This window comes from Phodopus roborovskii, unplaced genomic scaffold, assembly GCF_943737965.1.
Source record: "Phodopus roborovskii unplaced genomic scaffold, PHOROB, whole genome shotgun sequence".
NCBI lineage: Eukaryota > Metazoa > Chordata > Mammalia > Rodentia > Cricetidae > Phodopus > Phodopus roborovskii.
This window is the reverse complement of record NW_026126448.1, coordinates 16,203,415-16,219,757: the sequence shown is the minus strand read 5'-3', so window position 1 is coordinate 16,219,757 and position 16,343 is coordinate 16,203,415. Positions and strand designations below refer to the sequence as shown.

Genomic DNA, 16,343 nt, shown 5'->3' with positions numbered 1-16,343 from the left:
TGTCTGAGATGAAGTGAGCAATGGGTGACAGAAAAGGATGGGGACAAATCATTTCATGGTGGACACCCAGCAGCATGCATTTGTCAGAACTGATGGAACTTCACTTCACTGAGAATGAAGCCCCGTGTTCACAATTAAAAAGAAAAAAATTGATCTTGGAAGTCCCAGAATGTCAGGTTGGAATATAGGCAACTGGCAAAGAAAAGATGTATCAGTCAGACAATGTCACTGAAGGAGAAGGGGGAACTGCTGAGTGACTTTGGGAAGCTTCAATGGCCGTGAGAGGAAAGGCTGAAGGAACTGCAGACAGGCCTGAACTCTAGGCGATAAAGCCATGTCCCATGAGAGTATGGGCTAACACTTCTCAATTACCCATTCCTGCTCAATGAGTGCAGCCACCTGTTGGGCAGAGCCACTTCTCCAGCTGTCTGGGTAGGTTACAGACTAAGAGAGAAGTGTCATGATCCGCGTGTGATTGAATTCATTCTCAATGTGTGCTATGCTTCACAGAAATACTGATGTCTACATGTGGGTCTGGAGATACATGTTCTATATATGACATACTGTGCTTATATATTCCCCTGCCTTTCCAGCAGACCGAACCCAAAAGCAGTGACCTCCAATGGTCACACATATACCTGGAACCCAGATCCCATTTCTAGTGCATTCATTAACAAAAGAAACTGAAGCTCAACCTGGGCAGTGGTGGGCCCACCTTTAATCCCAGCACTCAGAGAAATAGAGGCAGGTGGATCTCTGTGAGTTTGAGGCCAGCCTGGTCTACAGAGAAAGTACCAGGACATGCTCCAAAGGTACACAGAGAAACCCTGTCCTGAAAAGGACCAAACAAACAAACAAGTAAAAACAGAGAGAGAGACAGAGAGACAGAGAGAGGGGGGATAGGAAACACACAGGACACATAGGGAACACAATGAAGAAGGAAAGACAGCACTCCCTAACAGCAGAGTAATGAAAATAACAACGTCCAGGAAAATCAAAGACACGGGGGCCCATGAAACAGCTTCCAAAGAAATACACGAGCAGCACTGGCTCACAATCCCAAAGATAACAATAAATATTCATGGTCCATAACTATATGAATGAATGATTGATTGAACAGATCCACAAGTGGGGGCTTAAGGGGATGGCTCTGTCCACATCCCTGGTGGGTGTAGCAAACATGGGAATCAATGTTTCATCCCCAGCACATATGTAAAAACACAGGTATGATGGCACACATTAGGGAGAGAGAGAGGCAACAGGTAGCCGGCCAGCCTTTCTTACTCGGTAATTTGCAAGTCATACTGACAGACCATTTCAAAAACAACATGGATGGCCCCTGAAGAATTACATCTGAAGCTGACCTCTGACCTCCACACAGAAGCACATAAACATGCATGCACACCCAGACACACATGTGCCCTGGCACAAACACACACAAAATGAACACATGGAAGAGAATGGATAAATACCTCAAGCAGGAGAATCCCAGACAATGTGAGAAGGCTCAGGTCTCAGTGAAAGGAAGCAGCCACCCACCTCTTAGTGTGAGCTATCTATAGCTCCACAGTGTGGGGATGGAGTGACTGTAGCACACAGTGTGGGGATGGAGTGACTGTAGCACACAGTGTGGGGATGGAGTGACTGTAGCACACAGTGTGAGGATGGAGTGACTGTAGCACACAGTGTGGGGATGGAGTGACTGTAGCACACAGTGTGGGGATGGAGTGACTGTAGCACACAGTGTGGGGATGGAGTGACTGTAGCACACAGTGTGGGGATGGAGTGACTGTAGCACACAGTGTGGGGATGGAGTGACTGTAGCACACAGTGTGGGGATGGAGTGACTGTAGCACACAGTGTGGGGATGGAGTGACTGTAGCACACAGTGTGGGGATGGAGTGACTGTAGCACACAGTGTGAGGATGGAGTGACTGTAGCACACAGTGTGGGGATGGAGTGACTGTAGCACACAGTGTGGGGATGGAGTGACTGTAGCACACAGTGTGGGGATGGAGTGACTGTAGCACACAGTGTGGGGATGGAGTGACTGTAGCACACAGTGTGGGGATGGAGTGACTGTAGCACACAGTGTGGGGATGGAGTGACTGTAGCACACAGTGTGGGGATGGAGTGACTGTAGCACACAGTGTGAGGATGGAGTGACTGTAGCACACAGTGTGGGGATGGAGTGACTGTAGCACACAGTGTGGAGACAGCGTTCATGGGTTGGTTCTCTCCTTCTACCATGCAGGTCCTGGGGGTGGAACTCAGATCATCAGGCTTAGCAGTGAGGTGATTGCCTTTACCATCTGAGTCATCTCTCCAGCTACAGAAGTTTACTTTTTAATAAGAAAATACATAAACAAAAGATTCCTCTATCTCTGGCCTTAAGGGCAGAGTGAAAAGACAAGAGTGGCAACAAGGAGACTCAGAAATGACATCAATGTAACCGAGGTGAGGCGGGGTAGATGAGCTGGGCCTTCAGACAGGACAATAGTATAATAGGAGAGCATTTACTGTGAGTTCAGAGTGTTCTAGGAATATTAATTCTTTCTGGGAGCCGGGTCTTCACAACCTGTCTACGAGGTCAATACTATAGGAGTCTATCCTAGTTTCATTCGGCCTGCTGTTGTGATATAAAAAAATATCTCTCACCAAAAGCAATGTAAAAGAGAAAAGGGTTTCTCAGCCTTGCAATCCCAGGTTGCAGTTCTTCATTAATGGGCAATCAAGGCAGAAACTTAATGCAGAAATTCAAGGCCTGCTTGCTATTCCACACAGCATTACCTCCAACCCAGGAACTCACCTTCATAGCCAGGGAAGTACAGCAGGAAGCATAGAGGGTGCAACTCTCCTCCATAGGTCAGGGCCATCTTCCTGGGGAATGCCACAGTGGGCTGGACCCTCCCACTTCTATGAGCAATCAAGACAAACCCAATGTAAATGCCCAGTTCCATCTGATCTAGGTAATTTCTCAGTGGAGAATCTCCTCAGATGCCTCTAGGCTGTGTCAAAGTTGTTAGTGAAAAAACCAACCAAGATAGAGCCCCATCATGTGGGTGTAGAAGCTGAGGCCAGAGAGAAAAGGTCTTCTCAAAGCCATGCTCTTAGTACGAGGCAGAGCAAAGATTCTCGCCTTCCTTCTTCCCCACCCAGCCAGCCTGAGTCCTTCCTGCCTGTTGTGGGGATGGGATAGGGGTAGGACCTACAAGGACTGTACCATGATGTGGAGAAACAGCCACCAAAAGTGATGTCAGAGCCAGCCTGGGAAATTCCTGGAGGCCCTAACTCTAAATAAACAGCAAAATATGGCTGGGGATGTAGCTTGGTGATAGAGTATTTGCCTTGCATGTGTAAGGCCCTGGGTTTAATCCCTAGCACTGCAAAAGAAATAAGGAGGGAAAAAAGAGGGAGGGAGGGAAGAAAGGAAGGAGGGAGGGATCAGAGGCACAAAAAGGAATTGCTTAAAGTCACACCTTACTGTTTAATGGCATATAGTTTAGCCTAAAGGAGAGGCTAACTTCTAGCTTCATCTCTCCATAGCAAACAACGCCCAAGGTCAGCCTGCCAACAAAGCTCATGGCCCAAGGTGTCCTGAGTCCTTGCCTGCCCGTGAGCTCTAAAATAAGCTTAGAAATGCATCTTAGAGCTTAAGCAGCTGAGAAAGCACTGGCTGTGGTATAAGGTGAACCTGGACAAGGGTATTTCTCCCTTAGGGAAAGCCGTTGGCCACAAGCAGCTGTTGGGATGTGGTTGGTTCTACTTCATGGAGTCACCTAGGGACCCGGTTCTCCCAGGTCTTCCTGACTCAGGAAAGGACAGAGAAGAACACCATAGGAAGCCTTTCTGGGCCAGGCCTGGAAGGAGAGCACATGACCTCTGCCTGCTGAACAGGCAACTGTTTCCCACCAACAAATGGACACAGAGGAGAGGTAAGATAGATGGTGGGCAGTTAGACTTCTCTGCCATGATGCTTAATGTGCCAGGAGAAAACAAAAGCCCGGTGCTAAAGACAAATGGTGGCCTTGTGGAGCGTTAAGTGTAATACCTGAATGGGACAGAATAACCCCAGAAAGTCAGTGGTGTTTTCTGGCCCTTGTACACACATTATGGGCATCGCTCAGTCATGAGATGTTGGTGCTGGACCAAGCTGTGGGGTTCCCTTAGATCTGAGTCTTCATTTTGTAAGTCAGGAAAATGAAGCCAGCCTTGTGAATGGACAGGATTGAAGTGAGTCAAGGGCGTTGATAAAGAAGTGCTTGCCTTGCATGGATGAAGCCCCGAGTTCAATTCATGAGATCACATGGAAAAACAACAACAGATATGAGATATGATTATAATCCCAGCACTCTGGAGGTAGATGCAGAAAGATCACAAGCTAAAGGTTATCTTTAGCATAAAGGGAATTCAGGGCCAGCCTCGGCTGTCTGAGGTCCTATCACAAAACACTGAAATAATCAGTATTGCCACCACCACCACCGCCGCCACCAACACCACCACCACCACCACCACCACCACCAAGGTCTCATGCAAAGCACTGGCCAGGAAGGGATGGCTCTTACCACAGCTTGCCCTTGCACATTACATTCCGAATCACCTAAGTCTATAATACTCCGGTTCTTTGCTCACACAAATGGGATTTGGTGTTCTTTTCTATTTACTTAAATTCTAAGAGAACAAAGAACTCAAGTCTTAGGTGTTTATAGCTACCATTTCTGCTAACCAAAATAGGGAAAGCTAGAATGAAATGCAGGTTCTAACCCATCTAGATCCTGAAGACAACACCATTGGGTTACCAGGGTCATATGAATAGCAACTTTTGTTGCCCTCAAATGTTCAGGAAATGAGAACTGAGAGTAAAGAAAGGGCCACTGTACTATCTCAGCAAGAATGGGATAGGTAAGAGAGAGACAGGCAAATATGCAGGGGTTGTCAGCTTCACTCTTGAGTGATGCTGAATCTGTGACCAGGCGGCACCATGGGTGGTGCCAGTGGTGACAGTAGAGGCAGGACCACATCTTTAACCAGGGTCTGGAGTCCCATAGTGCCTTAAATACTCTACTGAACAGCACAGCTGCACAATGAGCAAGGCGAACCTTTCTCACAATAACTATGAGGCCTTGCTGTGAATGGGAAAACTTCCCAGGACCCCAGTTCTGCAGCCCACCTGTCTCTGGACATCAACTGCTGCCACCTCCCCCTCCACCATGTCTACCCAGCCCTACTAGGAGAGTGCCAGACTTCAACCCTGGTGTGTTCCTCCCTCAAACTCCTGTCAGGCAACCTGTGTGAAACTGGGTAGGTATCAGGCAGTTCTGAGAGTTGGAATTGGGCGCCACAGCTGCACAGGCGCAGAGATAAAAATGGAGGCGATAATTCTTACTTCTGGGAAGAATAATGGAGAGAGAGCTCGAGAACTCATAAAGCCCCTGGCACTAGAGAGAAATATTTACTCCAATCCCATGTCTGACTCTTCTCTCATCCATTTAATGGGCAATCACAGGTCAAAGGATACACAGAGAAATCTTTCCCCTGCAATTGTCTTCTTGACCTAGCCTTACTCTCTTGGTGCTCTGGGCCTACAAGTTGGGGTGTTTTCCTATAGGGGACCTCAGCAGGCATCTGTTTCTCTCCAACTTTTCCTGGCTAAGATTACCAAGGAAATAGACTACAGCGGCCCCAAACCACCAACCACCAACCACTTCCCTCCCTCCCAAAGCTCTAGCGAGCCAGACCCTACAGAGTATGGTTTCTTTGCTCCCACAATTCATTATAGGTAACCCTCCTGAGGAAAGACACAACTCCCAGAAACACATTTCCCTCTGGGTATAAAGTTTTAAGCATTTAGGGTAAATCAAACATATTTACTTTTGCAATGTTGGGGGTTTGAGAAAATCCATAATGTCTTTGGCCTCAAGCCCTCTTCCTATTAATTATTAAACCCTTGTGTGTTTCGAGGGTAATTGAATCCATGTTTCTAATTAGTTTACACTTAATTCATCAGAACAATTTTTAAAGGGCTGATGGATGTCCCAATAAGCCTCATGGGCAGTTAATGAATCTTTATTTAAGGAGAAATTGGATGCCCACCAAACTGTTAGCAGTGGCTACCTCCAGGAAGCAGGCCGGGACAAGGGCTAGGGATGGAGACAATGGGGCTGTGTTTTCTCTGTACACTGTTTGACTTTTCCAGAGTGATGGGTACTTACTGCTTTTACTATCTGAAGGAACTGCTTAAAAAGAAGTGAGGTAGAGTTTCTTTTCCTTAAAGAATTTAAAGGTGTGCCGTAGCTCCAACGGAATGGCCAATGGCTCTGGTGGGTGTAGGGAGGGGGCTAGTTTGGGGCTCTGGAGACTACAGTCCACTTATTCTCTGGCTTCTTGGCAATGAATCCCACCGTTGTGTGTTATTGACTAACAGGTGGCATGAATAGCAACAGTTGAAAACCTTCCCCTGTCCCCCCTGTTTCTCTGAGGATGTGTCAAATCTCCATAATGCATACAAAGTCCCGGGAGATCTGGTCCCTTTCCACTTCACCACAATACTCCAGCTACATGCATCAGTCTACTGTCAGTCATTCTGCATCTTGCCTCTCTTGCTTCTGCTTGAACCTACCATCATGGTTTACCTTCCCCATGTGTCCCTCTGCACCCTATTGCAATCCCTTCCTCCGGCAGTGTTCACTCACCCATTCACTCCGTAGCTGTTTATTGAGCAGCTGGTGTATGTCAGGCTCTGAACTAGACCCTGGAATTATAGTGGAGGGAAAGTAAAGTGCTCTGGAATCACAGCGATTACAAGACAAACATCACATACATATAAAGCCTGGAAAGATGGCTACATGGTCACCTACATGGGTATCCTCCAGGTCAGGAAGAAGTGTGTAACGGTAAGAATCTGTTATGGTTTAACTGTGAAATGTCTTCCATGGTCTCATGTACTGAGTCTTGTTGTAAAATATTCTTTTATACTGTATGAAGATATGTCACTGTGATTGGTTTAACACAAAGCTAAATGGCCAATAAGTAGGCAGGGTTTTTGGAGGAGGGAGAATGCTGAGAAGAAGAAGGACAGAGAAGCCAGACAGACACAGAATGAGTCGGGAAACACAAAATGGGATAGAGGTAAAAGCCATGTGGTTGAACATAGGTCAATAAAAAATATGTGTTAATTTAAGTTATAAAAGCTAGTTAGGAACAAGCCTAAGCTATCAGCCAAGTTTTCATAATTAATACCTCTGCATGATTATTTGAGAGCTGGCTGGTAGGACAGAAGAATTTGCCTACAAAGTCTGGCTGTAAGCTTTTGGAAAGCCACTGGATTCTGAGGCGTCAAATGTTTCCCCTAGTCTCATGGACTAAGGGTGTGGCCACAAGCTAATAGACTTTGGGGAAGTGGTCAGGCCTTGAGGGATTGGGCCTGACAAATAGATGAATTGATTGGTAGATTCATAGTATGCTGGCATTCTTAGAAGGTGGGTCCTAGGAAGTAGCTCACTGAGCAAGTGTCTCCTATCATATGTCCTGTCCTAGCCTCTTCTTATACTGTCTTTTTGCTGCTTCCTAGCCACTAGGATGAGGCTTGCTCCACTTTGCCACACTCTCCCCGCTATAACAGACTGATACCTCTGAAGCCCTGAGCCAAAATATACCATGCAACCTTTTAGGTTGTTTGCATCTGGCCTTCTATCACGGCAACCAGGTAAGTAGTCACAGACTCCTCAGCTCAGGTCATGACAACTGACTGAAGATACGGAAGATGAAAGGTAACCAATTAAAGGGACAGTTGGAAGGACAGCATCTCAGGCCTCCGACGTCCGAAGAGGCCCCCGCCCCCAGATCAGGGCAGCTTCCTAGTTCAGCTCTCAGTATTACCAACTGTGCCTGATTAGTCACCTGGCTCCCTCAAGATTCTGGAAGTTCCTAGAAGGAAGAAGCTGTCTTGTTAACTGTTATGTCTCCAACACCTGGCACTCCTGGTAGGCATCCAATAAATGTCAAACCATGACAGTGAACGAATCAAGAAATGTGTCTAGCACAGTAGCAGGCACACAATGGTTTTTCTGTGTTGCATAACTTCTTGTCCTTTTCCTGTGTCCTCTCTGTTTCACCCCTACTAGAATATTTCTCCCCCCCCCCCGGGCGTTCTCTCAGCCACCTCCTATCCAGAAAAAACACATCCCCAAAGGACTCCTGGGAGAGGACAGCCCTGTTGATGTGCAAAGCACACCATGGAATCCACTGGGAAAGTCCTATAGAGGGGCATCTGCTGCGATTCATATTCATAAGGAGACAATAAATCTGGCAAGTTTGTGGATCATTACAACTTCCAAACAGGTGTCTAACGCCAGTTAAGTGAGATCTGAAACCAGCTCCAAATGACTGCACTCTATTCCACCTTAGGCTGATGACAGAATGTCTACTGCCAGTAACTGAGCGAACGAGTCTTAGCACTTCCCAAACGGGAGCCCAAATGCCTAAATTAAAGGATGCTTAGCTGTGCTTAACTGGGGCAGTCATCACCAGCGCCCTATAAACCCTCCGCCTCACAGAGATGCAGTTTATTAGCAGAGCCTCCATAGATTATGTTGGCTTGTGCTCCATTAGCAAACTTCATTCCACATTAAACTGCAGTTCAATGGGATGTTTGCCAGCTCTGAAAGGCCATCTAATTGTACAAAAGCAGAGACGTGGGGATTGTTTCAGTAATTCATCCAGGCAGGGCTGACACTGCATTATCTGGAAGGCACTTTGTTCTTTTCTTGCTAATTTCCAAACTCCTACAGGCTCCCCAGCCTTCAGGACCGTTCCCCACCCCATTCTCCCACCCTGATCCATTATGAGAAGAATCTGATCAGCTTCTATTGTAAATTTAATTCCAAGCAGCCAGACGCTGCCTTCTGGCACCCCAGGATGTGGCTGTTTGTGAATAGCACTAGATGAAATGTGAGATCTTGCAAGGAGATGCTCTGAACTCCTGCTGGAGAGAGACAGGCGCAGGGAGATGAATGGTGTCTTCATATAGCGCAAGCTGCACACAGTGCATGGTGCCTACTGGCATCTCTCTGTCAGCAATGCCAGGTGTGGCTGCCAGTGTGGTGTCATTGAGAAAGCTCCATTTTGCAGAGGAGGAAACTGAGACTCAGATAGGTTGATGTGTTTACCCAAAGTCACAGAGAAAGAAGACTGAACACAAGCACGTCTGAAGCTGAGGTCCTTGAACACTCAAGAGTCCCCAGGGTGTCTTTGCTGCAGGGCTACTGCATTTGGAGCCAGAGTTCTTTGCTGAGTACAGACATCCTGCATATCATGGGATTTGTAGTAGTATCCTTGGCCTCAACATGCCAGCTGCTATTGGCATCCTGCAGACGTGCCATCGAAAATGTCTAGGAGGGCCGGGACTGTAGCGCAGCAGTAGAGTACTTGCCTCACATGCCTGAGGCCCTGGTTTTCAATCCCAGGCACTGCCAGATTTACACACACAAAAAAATTTCCAAGCATTGTCAGAGGTCCTGTGAACATCTAGATTGCCTCTAATCAAAGCAACTTGGAAATTTACCCTGGCATTTTATAGGCTTTTCTGTAAATATTACTTTTATTCATATCTGGTATAACTCAAGACAATATACATGCATGATATTATTTAATGCTCATTGCCAACCATGGAAAAATTGAGATAAATGTGGTGGCCCATTTTATAGATGTGGACACTGAGGGCAGTGTGGAAGCAGCTGCCAGTACCTCCACGTGCAGGGTGAGAGTATAGTTCCCTGCATGGCTCTGACACAGCAGAATCTGCTGAGAGGCTTAACTGTGCCTCAAGGTGCTCAGATTCCAATTGGAAGTTAAAGCATAGCTCATATCCCACCCCAGGAGTGAGTAACTGCAGAAAGGTGGGTTTGAAGGGTTGGAAGTTGACTATTGATCAGAGCATTGGAGGGATGCTGAGAAGAGAGGAGAGTATTAGCAATGCAGAGAGGGCTGTCACTGCATAGTTCCTGCCTGCTAAGGTGTAGGCAATAAACAGAGAGCTGCCAGTGATGCAGGTGGAGAGAAACCTGCTGCAAGCCTCTTGGTGGTTCCACTGGATCTTCAGAGTGGGAAGGGAAGGGAAAGGGGAGCATTATGAGATCCAGGACACACTGATACATTACACGCATACATAGCACACACTGATACACTGCACACACACTTCATACACATATCATACACATGAGACAGATATGTGACACACCTCACACATCCAATGCTCCTTTACATATATACACATGGCATACTTGTGCATACTATATGATCTGCACATATGATGCATGAATAAACTTGCTGCATAGTATAACACACATTGTACAGCTTGATGCATGCACAATGGTCACCTTCCCTGAGCACAGCACTTTTACAAGTGTCTTTTTACAGTGTCTGCCATTCCCTGATGGAGAAGTCTGATGGGAAGGCACAGATGAGGTGTCAGGACAGACCCAAAGACTTTCATAGGGGCTGAGTTCTTAGGCCCAAGCTTTGGAGGGTAGCAAGAATGCAAACAGCATTTCTGGAGCATGTAGGAATCTGCAGCAGAAGGCTGACATATAACAACCCTGGGAAGTGAGACAGCCACCTCCACCTCACAGATAAGGCTCGGAGAAGTCAGATGTGCATGACATCATACCATTAATAAAAACAGAAAACCAGAGACTGGAGGATGGAAATAAGACTCAGAGGGTGGGGTAGAGTGCTTGCTTAGCATGTGTAAGGCCCTAGGTTCAATCCCTAGAGCTGTAATATATACATATAAGTATGTGTATATGTGTGTTTATGCATGTACACACACACACACACACACACACACACACACACTAAAATCTAGGCCTGTTTAGCTGTGAGTGTCTCACAGGATAATGCTGCAAGAGCTGTCTTATCTGCTCTACTATATGAGTGAAGAAAAACATCAGTATACAAACATGCTGGCCAGCTACGCCCTGGCCTATGGCAGGACACATTGTCTTGTACCCACATTTCACACGTCACATTACACATACCTATTAGATGTATGTGTCCGATATTGCAGACATCAAATGTATGTTCATTGTATATTGCGCATATACATGTTATATACATATCCAGGTTAAATGATATGCAAGTATATGTAACATGCATGTATGCAATGCACATTTTCCTTTGGACTGGAATTTACTGCAGACTCACTCAACCTGTTTCTGTCTCTGAGCTAGACATTGCTGAGTCATCCTCTACTTATTATGTTTTATTCCCTCCAAGTCCCCAGAAAGCTACTAGTGACCCTTGAGACAACTATTTCTCATAACATAACAACCTATCCCATCTCCTCTCTCCATTGTTCTGGTGCAGGCTACTACAGTTCTAGGCCTGGCCTGGCAGTCTCCTGAGCTTACCCCTTCCCATGAATTTTTCATATAAGATCCAGATTATGCCAAAGTGCTCTGCTTAAAAACTTTTGTCTAAAGAGTATCTGCTAACATGGTGGGAAACTACATATTTTCTCTTTGTCACCCAGACAAAGACAAGGATGCCATTGTCACCACTTCACAGGGTTGTGCTGGGGCTACTGGCCAATGGGACTTCAGGAAAAATAGAAAGGAGGGCTTTCCAAACTACAAAGGCTGTGCTCAAATTGTTCTCGCTCAGAGGTTTACACAGAACTGTGTGGAGCAGGAGAGAATTCAGTAAGGATATGCAGCGCACAAATCAATACAGCGAAGTCAACCACATTTCTATGGGTTAGCAAAACTAAAATCAGAAGGATCGATTCTCTTCACAATGGTATCAAAAGAGTAAAAACCTGCTAGTTGTTCAGTTCAAGATGGACCATCAAGGCAATAATGAGTCTCCCTCCCCATCTGATCTCACAGTCCTCATGGAAGTGACCCGGGGGTGGGGAGGGGGGGTAAAAGAAACACATCGACACCGGAGCTGAAGAAGAGACCTCCATCCCATGCTCTTCTGTAACACAACATTCTGCAGCACTCAGGAGCTTCCTCTAGATCAGCCACCCAGCCAGACAGACTCCATTAAGGAAAAGGTTAGCAGGATGTTGACAGAGAGATGCAGCTTAAAATATGCTCAAGGAAGTCATTTTAACCACGAGCAGGGTGAAAAGCATGGGGAAAAGTAAAGAAATCTTGTGCTTGAAGATAGGAAAAAAGAAGTGACAGCAACACAGCTTAAAAATAGAAAGCATTAAACACCAGAGATGAGTAAGCCCATCAACTACACCCCAGAAGGTGAGTGGACCGAACTCTGCTGCTAGAGAAGGCAGATTCTGTTAGGAACTCTTCTTCAAAACCCGGTGATAAGAGCTATCCCCCAAACAATGCCATAGATATATTAAAATAGAGGAACTGGCTAAGATTGCCCCAATAAGTGCAATCCTAAAAGAAAAAAGAAGAAAAAAAATTGGCAGTAATAGTATCTAAGTAAAATTAAATGCAAAAGAAATCATTGAAGAGGAATATCATTTTTATATTGAGAAAAGAAAAAAATTCACTATGATGATTAAATTAAAAAAAAATATTTGTCAGGAGCTGGGGAGATGGCTCAGTAGCTAAGACCATATTGATTTTGCAGAGGACCAAGTTCAGTTCTCAGCATCCATGTTAGGCAACTCACACGTCCCTGTGACACCAACTCCAAGAGATCCGATGCCCTCTTTTGGACTCAAAGGCACCCACACTACTTACCATAGATGCATGCAAAGCACATATGCATGCCTGTACATAACACACACACACACACACACACACACACACACACTTTAAAATAGTAAATATAAAGTCTTTAAAAAAAATATTGAGCTAGAGACATGGCTCAGTGGGAAGAACACTTGCTGTGCAAACATGGGGACCTGAGTTTGAACTCCCAGCACTGGGCTGGCTGGGCCTGGGTATGCATAAGCCTGTAATCTCTGTGCTGTAGGGGAGTGGAGACGGGAAGATTTCTGGGACTTGTTGGCTGCCATCAAGTCCCAGGTTCAATGAGGGACCCAGGCTCAAATGAATGGGACAGAGAACACCAGAGTGAAATACCTGGTCTACTCCTTTGAACTTTCTGCGAGCAGGAGAACCCACATTCACATGTGTGCAACACACACACACACACACACACACACACACACACACACACAATGCATCAAAACACATGAAGTTAAAACTTATAAATAGCAATAATGACAACAGACAAGAACAATGCAAGCCTGACACCAGTCTATTGCTCACCTTGATGTATATCAACAATAAATAGTAAATTACAAGGGCCCCACAGGATTAATAACATAATTATCATCCTTCAATACAGAATATCCTGTTTTTCCAATACGTGTAAAACATTTTTAAAATATGATCTTAAAAGTAAGGGGGCGGGTTAATCAACAATCCTCTAAAGTTGAAAGGCACAATCCAATCATAACGCAATAAAACTAGATTATCAGTTTTAAGAGAATAAACAAATAATACTTGAAACTTTGAGGACAAGCCTCTTGAGTCAAGGAAAGAACAAAACTGCAATTAAAAACTCTTTAAGGAAAAAACAGCTACCCATCAAAATTTACAGGATATGGTCAAAGTTGCTCTTAGGGGGAAAATGCCTCTTAATGCTTTTATTATCAAACAAGAAATAATGGGACTAATTCAATTCATGGAAACCCTCAAAGAGCAACGCCAGCCTAAGGTAAGTGGAAGAAAGGAATGGATAAAGATAAAAGCAGAAATCAATATGTTAGATAATGGAGAAAGAATAAAATTGATAGCCCCAGCACTGAGGATTTTAAAAGACCAATAAAACAGGAAAATGCTGTCAAGACTGAGGGGATGAGAAGAACATGGGAGCCAGTGAAGAAGGAGAGACAGGCCCGGTCGCCATGCGGACAGATGAGCACCACAGTCCTAGGCCCTTATGTGACAACAACTCATTTCTTCAACACACACAAAGACAACCGATTTCTGAATAAGAAAACCAGTGAGCTGCAACAGAAAGAAGAGTCAGGGACTCCTGAGAGTCGCCACCTAAAAGAAGCACCACTCTGCCCCTCCCACAGTGGCTGCCCACACCCGTGTTGTCTGGGTTTTCTCCTTGGCATGCTCCAATGTGTGAGCTCCCATGCTACGGAAGGAGCTCAGAGGTAGTGGGATCCTTCCAACACTTCCTCCTTAGCTGATGCGTGAGACTCCGGCTTCTTCTAAAATGAACTTAAATGAACATCACAAATGTGACAAGATGGGGACGCTACATAAGAGTAACCTACCAAAGGACAATTAGAGCCAGGTAACCAGAGCAGGGTGGGCTGACCTTAGAAGGCACACCGTCCCAAAGGCCTCGATACCACCTGTGCCTGTGACCTGAAATCTTTCCCTAGATGCCCACACAGGATAGCTGTGGTGACAGTTCAGTGCCCACATACACACACTCCACCCCCGCCTCTCCAGCTACCCGTGTGCTTCTTTGCCAGCACAGCATCCACTGAGGAGATAGCTCATGCCCAGCTCCATAGTAGCATGTAAACTCCATGGTGACAGTGGCTTTGCTCTGCTGACTGCTATGTTCCCCAATCCTCAGGTCAGCACTAGCATGGAATATCTGTTGAATGAATGAAAAAGGACTTTAGTCCCTTTGATAAGGTTTGATTAAATCTCGCCTGTATGCCATACCCCATGCAGTATCATGAGAAGACAGATAAGCCCTGTCATGCCTGGAAGAAACTATCCTACCTCTGCTGCAGGCTACCCATACTCACTGGCTGGGGGACTGCCCTGCACATGATGTATGGCATATTCTAGAAACATCCTCAAGCCAGCTTGGAGGGTAAGCCTGAGACAGGTATCCTCACCCAAGATACCCCCTACCACACCTCCACTTGGAACTTGAAACCCTTCAGCTCCCGGAGAAGCTTGGAAGTCTAACTGAGATGGCAGGGACAAGGCTTATGGAGAGTGAGTGGCAGGCCCCCAGGCCAATGAAACATAAGCTTTGCTGTGGCTTTCTGCCCAGAAGTCTGCCATTCCTGTAGAGGATGACTCCCTCTGCCTCCCTCCCCTCCTTCTCTGTGACCTCCTTGTCTTAGGAGGCAACTCAGTGCTACAATTCCAGGCCACCTCAACCCCGCTGTGGGTTTAGCATCCACCAGATGTGATAGCATTAGAAAGGATAATAGCCATCCCAAAGTTTCAGTTCTCTTCCCATAATCAAGATACCAAAAGCAAGGTCAATTTTTATCAACTCTCCATTTTTTTTTCCAGATTCATGATGCCTGGCACAGCACCACCCATAGCTCACAGCCTTCAACCCCACAGGACTCAGGGCCAGGTGAAAATATAAGCATTTCTTGTAGTGAGATAATCCTTCTGTAGCACTGACCACGCCCATTGGGGGGTGGAGCGATGGGCGGAGGTGACCTGAGGAAGGAGGTCGGAGGGGGGGAGGAAGGTGCACTTTTTTTCTGGCGTGACTCGGACAGGAGAGGATCGGGTTGAATTTCCTGGTGTTCATCTGTCTAGGTTGTAAGTTATTTCTCCCTGAATAAACATCTATTCGGCCTATTTGTTTATCCTGATCCTTATTTACCGCAATAATTTCTCTATATGGAGAAGACAGACAGACAGACACAGATATATTTGTGCTGGCAAAATCAACTTCAATGAAAAGACTGAAATTTCTCTACTGATCCTTCCGTTTTCTACCCAGTTTTCCCAGGTGTCTGACATGGCCTCACCTATTGGATTCTTCAAAGTAAGAGAAAGAAATTGGGAGCCTTAAAGAAAGCAGAGAAGCTGAGCATGACGGTGCTTACATATAACCCCAGCACTCAGGAGACTGAGGCAGGAGGATTACAAGCTTGAGGTACTGGGCTACAATAGCAAAACCTTTTAACAAAAACATCATCAAGCAGAGGTATTGGGGGGAGGGGCCCAAAAAGGAAGTCAATGCCCCACAGGAGACTTCCAGGGAGCAGAGGGGCCATTGGCTTCCACCCCTTCCTGGGGATTTTTAGGCATTTAATGATTGCTGGAGGTGAGAAAGATGCACTTTCTTCAGTGGTGTAGATGATGGTAAGGTGTCCATGCTCCTGTAAATAAGGCCTCACCCATGCCCTGGCAAGTAACCCTAATTTAAGTCTTTGGTTCATACACATATAGAAAGTACTTAAGACACATGAAAGTATAAGAGGGAGTGGCTGGAAGACGTAAAGGGGTCAGTGAGAGTAGGAGAGGGGTAATAGAGCCATTATACTCAAAATGCATCGTATGCGTTATTATTTGTAAGTACTAGATGCTAACAGAAACCTAAATAGTGAAGCAGAGGCCCTATTTTCTCCCAGC

General features: G+C 45.8%; 1 protein-coding gene across 1 annotated transcript in view; it reads right to left on the bottom strand.

Annotated features, from left to right (window-relative positions):
* Positions 1–16,343, bottom strand: part of Csmd2 (CUB and Sushi multiple domains 2) — a 537,775-nt gene that overhangs the window by 456,474 nt on the left and 64,958 nt on the right. The window lies entirely within an intron of this gene.